Source organism: Thalia democratica, unplaced genomic scaffold (genome assembly GCF_965202585.1).
Source record: "Thalia democratica unplaced genomic scaffold, ktThaDemo2.hap1.1 HAP1_SCAFFOLD_69, whole genome shotgun sequence".
Lineage (NCBI taxonomy): Eukaryota > Metazoa > Chordata > Thaliacea > Salpida > Salpidae > Thalia > Thalia democratica.
In genome coordinates, this window is record NW_028139252.1 from 105,001 (window position 1) to 115,000 (window position 10,000).

General features: G+C 29.8%; 3 non-coding genes across 3 annotated transcripts in view; all 3 read right to left on the reverse strand.

Annotated features, from left to right (window-relative positions):
- The window catches only part of LOC145845482 (small subunit ribosomal RNA), a 1,808-nt gene extending 10 nt beyond the window's left edge, over positions 1 to 1,798 (reverse strand). The window contains exon 1 of the ribosomal RNA XR_014370368.1: positions 1 to 1,798. This exon is cut by the window's left edge and continues 10 nt beyond it. This is a non-coding gene — a ribosomal RNA (small subunit ribosomal RNA).
- A 3,857-nt stretch (positions 1,799 to 5,655) lies between these two features.
- Positions 5,656 to 5,774, reverse strand: LOC145845464 (5S ribosomal RNA). Its single transcript, XR_014370352.1, has one exon. It is a non-coding gene; the product is annotated as a 5S ribosomal RNA (ribosomal RNA).
- Positions 5,775 to 8,629: 2,855 nt separating this feature from the next.
- On the reverse strand, positions 8,630 to 8,748 carry LOC145845508 (5S ribosomal RNA). Its single transcript, XR_014370392.1, has one exon. It is a non-coding gene; the product is annotated as a 5S ribosomal RNA (ribosomal RNA).
- Positions 8,749 to 10,000: the final 1,252 nt, after the last annotated feature.

A 10,000-nucleotide genomic window follows, 5' to 3' on the forward strand; every position in this document is an offset into this window, starting at 1 on the left:
TCCGCAGGTTCACCTACGGAAACCTTGTTACGACTTTTACTTCCTCTAAATGATCAAGTTCGATCGTCTTTTCGAACACCGGCGAGTGCGTTGCCGCACGTACCAGGCTCAATCGGAGGACCTCACTAAACCATTCAATCGGTAGTAGCGACGGGCGGTGTGTACAAAGGGCAGGGACGTAATCAACGCAAGCTAATGACTCGCGCTTACTGGGAATTCCTCGTTCAAGGGAAACAATTGCAAGTCCCTATCCCTAGCACGACCGGGGTTCAACGGATTACCCGGACCTTTCGGCCTAGGGAACACACGATGATCCGGTCAGTGTAGCGCGCGTGCGGCCCCGAACATCTAAGGGCATCACAGACCTGTTATTGCTCAATCTCGTGTGGCTAAACGCCACTAGTCCCTCTAAGAAGTTGTCTCCGACCCAATGGGTCGAGCAGCTATTTAGCAAGTAAGAGTCTCGTTCGTTATCGGAATTAACCAGACAAATCGCTCCACCAACTAAGAACGGCCATGCACCACCACCCACAGAATCAAGAAAGAGCTCTCAATCTGTCAATCCTCGCTGTGTCCGGGCCGGGTGAGATTTCCCGTGTTGAGTCAAATTAAGCCGCAGGCTCCACTCCTGGTGGTGCCCTTCCGTCAATTCCTTTAAGTTTCAGCTTTGCAACCATACTTCCCCCGGAACCCAAAGACTTTGGTTTCCCGGAAGCTGCCGGACAGTTCTTAAGTTCGACACTGCCCGATCGCTAGTCGGCATCGTTTAAGGTCAGAACTAGGACGGTATCTGATCGTCTTCGAACCTCTGACTTTCGCTCTTGATTAAAGAAAACATTCTTGGCAAATGCTTTCGCAGTCGTTCGTCTTGCGCCGATCCAAGAATTTCACCTCTAACGGCACAGTACGGATGCCCCCGTCCGTTCCTATTAATCATTACCTCGTGCTCCGAAAACCAACAAAATAGAACCGAGGTCCTATTCCATTATTCCATGCAACATTATACAAGCGTAAAGCCTGCTTTGAACACTCTAATTTTTTCAAGGTAAACTTGCCGGACCACCGCAACACTCAGTTAAGAGCACCGCGAAGGCACCGACCAACAAGAACAACAAGGCCAGTGCTAGCCTTTCGACCGACCAACCTCGCCGTCCCTATATCCAACTACGAGCTTTTCAACCGCAACAACTTAAATATACACTTTTGGAGCTGGAATTACCGCGGCTGCTGGCACCAGACTTGCCCTCCAATGGATACTCGTTAAAAAGTTTAAAGTGTACTCATTCCAATTGCAGGACCTCGTACGAGGTCTGCATTGTTATTTTTCGTCACTACCTCCCCGAGCCGGGAATGGGTAATTTGCGCGCCTGCTGCCTTCCTTGGATGTGGTAGCCGTTTCTCAGGCTCCCTCTCCGGAATCGAACCCTGATTCTCCGTCACCCGTTACAACCTCGGTAGGCCGATACCGTACCGACGATAGTTGATAGGGCAGTTGCTTTAATGAGATGTCGCCAGCACTAGGCCGTGCGATCCGCAAGCTTATCCAGAGTCACCATTGTAACGACCCGAAAGCCGGTTAGTTTTGGTCTGATAAATGCGCGCCTCACGTCAGTTCGGCGCTTTACGCATGTATTAGCTCTAGAATTGCCACAGTTATCCATGTAAAAGCGTACAATCAAATGAACCATAACTGATTTAATGAGCCATTCGCAGTTTCACTGTACGTGAGCTCGTACTTACACTTGCATGGCTTAATCTTTGAGACAAGCATATGACTACTGGCAGGATCAACGAGATAACTATCCGAGGGCGTTTAAACCCGTTGCTCGACTGAGCGTTTTTACTGTATAAATACAGACCTTTTCTATCACTCGGCTTAAAAGCCTTGCGAACGTTACTGAAAGTCGGCGCCGGCCTTTTGCTGTTTAAAGCGCCAGCCCGCGTCGACTGCAGCATGCAGCTATACAACTGACTGTTCTTTCTCCCGACCAACCGTTTGCCTTCTGCCGGTTAACTCGTCAGCAGCAACACGCCATCTGTCTGCTGCAGTTACCCGCCTCGAGCCGTGCCTGCCTGCGTCGGCTACTCGTCTCGACGACTTCGCAAAGCTATAAGCCTACCGCCGCTGGACGCTTGTAGTTTTTCATACGCTGCTCCAATGCGTTTACATAGCACGTTCGCCGCCGCTGCAATAGCCGCGCCTCGGGTGCTAAACAGTAATGCTTTAAGCCCGCTTTCTCGTCAAGTCGACCGAACGCACAAACACGTCTCTCTCACTAGTGTAAAGTAATGCATACGTGTATGATGCTCAAATGTTGCTGTTGAACTTTTTTTGCCGATTTTTTCCGATTTTTTTCAATTTCTTTGTTTCTTTTCGATTATTTTAATGTTTTAAGCTTATTTATGCTACGTTTAAATGTTTTAATACTTTTTTATACTTTATTTAATATGTTTAAAAGAAATAAATAAAAAAAAATATGTATAAACTACTTTTTTTAATGTTTTAAATATATATATATTTATTATAAATAAACTTTATTTGTATTATTTTTTATTTAAGCGTACTTTTTAAATCTTTATATTTGTTTTATCGTTTTAAGCACATTGCGATAAATATAATAAACAAAAAATTGAATAAAAATAATAATAATAAAAAAAAAAAAAAAAAAAACATAAGCTTATTTTATATTTTTATTTTATTTTTATTTAAACTTACTTTTCAAACCTTAATACTCGTTTTATTTTTTTAAGCAGATTGCGATAAATATAATAAACAAACAATTAAATGAAAATAAAATAAAAAAATCAAACATAAGCTTATTTTATATGTTACATTTTATCTTTATTTAAACTTACTTTTTAAACCTTTATAGTTGTTTTATTTTTTAAGCACATCGCGATAGATATAATAAACAAACAATGAAATAAAAATAATAATAATAATAATAATAATAATAATAATAATAATAATAAAAAATCATAAGCTTATTTTGTATGTTTCATTTTATTTTATTTAAAACTTACAATTTAAACCTTTGTATTTGTTCTATTCTTTTAAGCACATCGCGATAAATATAATAAGCAAACAATTTAATAAAAGTAAAATAAAAAAATCAAACATAAGCTTATTTTATATGTTTCATTTTATCTTTATTTAAACTTACTTTTTAAACCTTTATAGTTGTTTTATTTTTTAAGCACATCGCGATAGATATAATAAACAAACAATGAAATAAAAATAATAATAATAATAATAATAATAATAAAAAATCATAAGCTTATTTTGTATGTTTCATTTTATTTTTATTTAAACTTACTTTTTTAACCTTTATAGTTGTTTTATTTTTTAAGCACATGGCGATAGATATAATAAACAAACAATAAAATAAAAATAATAATAATAATAATAATAATAATAAAAAATCATAAGCTTATTTTGTATGTTTCATTTTATTTTTATTTAAACTTACTTTTTTAACCTTTATAGTTGTTTTATTTTTTAAGCACATGGCGATAAATATAATAAGCAAACAATTAAATAAAAATAATAACAAATAAATAAAACAATACGGCTAAACTATAAAAAGAAAACTAAATAACTGATAAATACTTGTAAAACATTATTTGAAAAATGTATTTTGAAACACAACACGATTGATTTATAAATAATAATATATTTTTAATTTGTGTAGTTCATTTAAAGTAGTCTCCCTTTTTGCTTCTGGTTTTATTAGAGTTATATATAACAATAAATGGTGTAGTTTATTTAAAGTAGTCTCCCTTTTTGCTTCTGGTTTAATTAAAATTATATAACACATACTATAGTAAGTTAAATAAACTATAGTAACTTTATAAAACTACTTTACAAAATACATTTGTATAATTTAATAACTTTAAAATAACTATCAAGAATAAAATAGAATAGCTTTAAGTTTAGTATACAATTGGTATGTAAATTGTGTAGTTTATTGAAAGTAGTCTCCTTATTTGCTTCTGGTTTTACTTGAGTTACATAACGTTAAATAAACATACTTAATAAACGTAACCATCAATACTGTCATTTTAATAAAACTAAGTACAAATACATTGAATTAACATAGAACTTTAAAAAGCCTTCGCTAGTATCTGTTGGTAACAGTAAATAACCTATTATGACTCACAATACAGGAGTGCGAAATTTATTTTTCATTTGATTTTTCAGGTATTTATTTATTTGTGGAAATAAACTTTTTTATTACATTAGAAACTAATTGAATTTTTCCTATAACTATACCTATTATTATATTTAGTATGCTTAAAAGTAATAAAATGACACGTCGCGATTATATAATAAACAAACAATCAAACAAACAAAGAAAAAAAAAAAAAAAAAAACTATTTTTTTAAACTTATATTTCAACTATATGTCTTATTTTATTTTCATTTAAACTTACTTTAAACCTCTGTATTTGTTATATATATATTTCAACACAATACGATTAAACTATAAGACAAACAACAAAATAAAATAATCACATTAATAAATACACTAAGCAAATAGCTAGAATAAATATAAATAGTTCAATATATACAATATATTTCTTCCATTTTTAAGTTACTTGTTAAACATATTTATTTAAAAATGTTTCTTTAGAATATAAAACTAACAGTTCTACAAATAAAGAAATTAAAAAGCCAATACACATAACACTAACTTTTCATAAATTAGATATGCAAATATGAACAAAATAGTAACTAAATTCTAAAGCTTTTGTAAACTGTGAACTTATAAACTTATAATAATAATTGCATATTCACCATTCACAATAGCTTTTTATTTAGTACACAACTGGTCTGTAAATTGTGTAGTTTATTGAAAGTATAATCCCGTTTTGCTTCTGGTTTAAATAAAGTTATACAACACATACTAAAGTAAATTAAATAAAGTAATTCACTACTATCGTATTAAATAAAACCAATTTACAAAATACATTAATTTAAATTAAAGTGAACTTTGAACTTATAATAATAATTGCATATTCACTATTCAGAATTTCTTTAAATTTAGTACACAACTGGTCTGTAAATTGTGTTGGTTCTATTCAAGTACTCTCCTTGTTTGTTTTGTTTTAGTTGTATTTATTTTTAGATACTAGCACATTCAATACACATAATAAAGTAAACCAAATAAACTCTATTAATTTAAACTAAGTACAAATACATTAAGTTAATACAAAACTTTAAAAAGCTTTTGCTAGTATCTGTTGGTAACAGTAAATAACTTATTATGACTCACAATACAAAAGTGCAAAATTTATTTTCGTTTGATTTTTCAAGTAGCCACGCTTTTATTTGTTTTTGGACAAAAAGACTTTAAAGTTTTAGTATAAAAGACTAGTTGTATTAATTTTAACTCAGAAAATTGTACTCTACAAGATGGTGCCATTATTTTTTCGATATCTCAAACTGGTCAAACCACTTTTTTAGCGCTCTAATTGGTTTAAACAGCAAATAAGCAAACAGCAAATAACGTTATCTGATTGGCTAAGGTTTTTGTTTGCTAATAACTAGAATTTTCTTTTCTTTTAAGCGTTAAAGAAATGTAAATAAACGAGTAATAAGTATAAATAGGTCAGAAAGAAAAATAGTACAAAAAAGATGAATTCAAAAAGCAAAGGCCTACGGCACGTGGTATTCCCAAGCGGTCACCCATCTAAGTACTAACCACGCCCGACACTGCTTAACTTCCCAGATCGGACGAGATGGGGTGTACTCAGTGTGGTATGGTCGTAGGCGTTTGAAGGCGTTTACAAGCCTTTATAAACCCTTCGGTTTATTTAAAAAACCTATTTGCACTTGATTTACAATCAATTTGATATTTTAAAATTATTCCTTATAAAATTTTAACCTGAATTAACTTTTTTTTTGTTTTTTTAATCAACAGTTACTCCCAAACTGTACTAAAACTGTATTGTAACTGTACAAAAGTGTTTGTTTAAATAATTGTTATCTATAAATTACCTAAGACCAGGAAAAGTAGAAGTAAAGTTTATTGAATTATTAAATAAATAAAATAAAATCGTAAAATAAAATAATACAATATGTTTACAATTTGTCATTGATCTATCCATTTATGTTATTGCATTACAAATACAAACATTGCATACATTCAAGAGTATTATTCATCAATCTTTTCAATATAATAAGTTTTAAATTTATATTTATTTTTAAATAATTCCTGACATTTTAGATTACCTGAGATTTTTTTTTAATTAAATTAATTTTAGTAATTAAATACTTGACGTTCTATTTTGTTTAATTTGATAACTCAACCATGTTTATTTTTTTTACTAATTTAAAAGAACTATTAAACTAAAAGACATTACATACAGCTTCTAAAAGTTTTAAACACCTTAAAAAATATTATTATTTTAAAGATATATTAAAGAACTAAACAGATATTACTCCTAAAAAATCTTGTTAATAATATATAAAAAGTACTCAAAGTCAGACTCGGAAATATATATACTGTTGTATATCTTACTTGAAGTTCACTGTAATTGACACTGTATAACAAAATTATAAAAATCAACCTATTTATATAGCAAAATATTTCTTTATCTTTGTCGTGGCGCGGTGGGTCAGTGGTCTTATCAGCTGACTCATAAGCAGAAGGTTGTAAGATCGAATCCCGCTAGTCGTCACGAAACACCACTATCGTTCAATGTTCGGGCTTCAAATTCTTTGAGATTATACTGTACTATTTATCTATCTAACTAATCTATCTAACAAATGTTGTTCAATCTAGGTTGTGGGTACTTGGGTCGAGTAATGCCTTTGACTTACAATCTGTTGTGGATTGACAATATTCCTCTATCTATCATTAAACAAATCTATCTAATAAATGTTGTTCAATCTAGGTTGTGGGTACTTGGGTCGAGTAATGCCTTTGACCTACAATCTGTTGTTGATTGTCAACATTCCTCTATCTATCAATAATGATTATATTCAATAATAAATGTTGATTAATTCAGTTGTAAGAAAACCAGTGCGCTGGTTAGGTTGGGTAAGGCCTTCGACTTACAATCTTGGGGATTATCAACGTTCATCACAAGTACAGTAACGATCTCATTGAATTTCCAGTTGGAACATAGGATTGTAGTGGTGGCCTACTTTGTAGGTTTTTTGCCTAGTTTGTTTTTTGCCTAGTAGTGTTTGCCTAGTTTGACAAACTATAGTATATATATTGTATAACTTTACTTGTATTATTTTTTATTTAAATTACTACTTATTATTAAAGAATTAAATTTTTTTAGAAAAAAAAACTATGTATTTTAACTAATGCTTATATTATATGTTTTGTTTTATTTTTATTCAAACTTACTTTAAACCTCTGTATTTTTTATACAATACGATTAAACTATATAACAGAAAAATAATTAAATAATCAAACTATTGAATAAGCAGTTAATTAGTGTGTTTTTTTATGCTTCTTTCATTTTTAACTTACTTGTTAACCATATTTCTTTTATTAAAGTATAAAACTAACAGTTACTAAAATAAAATAATCATAAAGTCAATACACAAAACACTAACTTTTTATAATTTAAATATGCAAACATGAATATAGTTATGAATCTATTATTTATTCAAATAGAATTATTCAAAGCTTATAATTATAAAGCTTTTGTATAATGTTTCAATTACAGTGAACTTTAAGTAAGATAAGTTTTTTTTTTTGTAATAACTACAAAATTGGTATTTTAGTTTATTATTAGTAACTAAATACTTATATTTATTATATTTAAAAAAAAACATCTATACTAACTCTAATTTCAAAGCATATTAAATACAAATTTTACCAACTAAATATTTATTTTTATTTTAATTATTATAACTTTCAAACATAAGCTTGTATACCTTATATACCTATATACCTCATATAGTAGGCTTGACATAACATAACATTATTTAATTCTTTTTGTTTGAAATAAACTCATTTAGTTATTAGTAAATTACAACATAAATGTTTATAACAATATAACTAAGATTTAGCTTTTGAGTTAGTAAACTTTGATAGTTTTCTTTTAATAGTTTAATAATCTTTATTTAAGTTCAAGCAAAATTGCTATATATTTAATACACATACAAAAGTAAACTAAGTAAACGTAATTCAATAGTTTCTATTAAGTAAAAGTAATTACAAATACATTAAGTTAATACAAAACTTTAAAAAGCTTTTGCTAGTATCTGTTGGTAACAGTAAATAACTTATTATGACTCACAATACAAAAGTGCAAAATTTATTTTCGTTTGATTTTTCAAGTAGCCACGCTTTTATTTGTTTTTGGACAAAAAAACTTTTAAGTTTTAGTATAAAAGACTAATTGTATTAATTTTAACTCAGAAAATTGTACTCTACAAGATGGTGCCATTATTTTTTCGATATCTCAAACTGGTCAAACCACTTTTTTAGCGCTCTAATTGGTTTAAACAGCAAATAACGTTATCTGATTGGCTTACGTTTTTATTTGCTAATAACTAGAATTTACTTTTCTTTTAAGCGTTAAAGAAATGTAAATAAACGAGTAATAAGTATAAATAGGTCAGAAAGAAAAATAGTACAAAAAAGATGAATTCAAAAAGCAAAAGCCTACGGCACGTGGTATTCCCAAGCGGTCACCCATCTAAGTACTAACCACGCCCGACACTGCTTAACTTCCCAGATCGGACGAGATGGGGTGTGCTCAGTGTGGTATGGTCGTAGGCGTTTGAAAGCGTTTACAAGCCTTTATAAACCCTTCGGTTTGTTTAAAAAACCTATTTGCACTTGATTTACAATCAATTTGATATTTTAAAATTAATCCTTATAAAATTTTAACTTGATGTAAGTATTTTTTTTATTAAAACCTTTTTTTTTGGTGTTTTAATTACAATTACTCCCTGTAACTTTATTTAAGACTTTGTTTAAAAGATTGTTAACTATATTCTATATTAAATACTATGATTAGAAGTAAAGTTTATTAAGTGATTAAACTAAATAAAAAACAATGTTAAAATAAACATGTTGTGTTTAGTTTGTTTTACTATTTCTCATTGTTCTATTTATAGATGGTTTTGTTTTACTTCAAGAATATTTATAGTTAGTTTCTAAAGAATATCTCATACTACATCAGATTTTACGATTAACTTAATTTTAGGTAATAAAATATTTGACGTTTAATTTAATAACTCATCTATGTTTATGTTATAAAATAATAGTATCTAATACACATACATTATAATATAATAATATGTATAACTAGTTGTTTTACTTTAAAATGAATAATTAAGTGGAAGAATTAAAAGAACTCACATTTTTGAAGAGAGCGTGGAAAACCAGAATAGTCTTTTAAAACATTTATTAAATTATCGATAAATATAGAATACAATAGAATTAAACATATAAACGTAACTGTGGTTGCTTAGAAACTGAACAAGAAAATTTTTAATAAAAATATAAAATAGTTATTATATAGAATTAAAATAAAATAAAAGTAATATAAATTATATTTTTAAACTAAATAACAATTCACGAGCAATATTAGCGCATATCAGAGTATGAGTTTATAATAAAGGAATTGCTTCCTTGATGTTGATACTTACCTTATTCAAATAGAATACATTTTCAGCAATCAGGCTTGTGTTTATCTTAGCGCGCGTAACACAACGTTTGTGGGTTTTGGCACACTTTTGTCGATAGTGGGCGCCCCGCCTTTTAAGTACAGAAATTTCGGGAATTTTCGATTTTCGGAATTCTGACTCGACAGATCGTTTTTGTTTGGTCCAGAGACCCCGTAAAAAATTTTTCAGCCCATTTGAAGCATGATGAAAAAATGTTATTTCGACCCCCTTTTTTTAGGGGTTACGGGGACATCAACCCATTTTTTGGGAATAAAAAACTCCTAGAAAAGGACCACTTTTCTTCTTTTTTCGAATTTCGACTTTTTATTTTTTTGGAAAATTTTTCTATTTTCTTTGT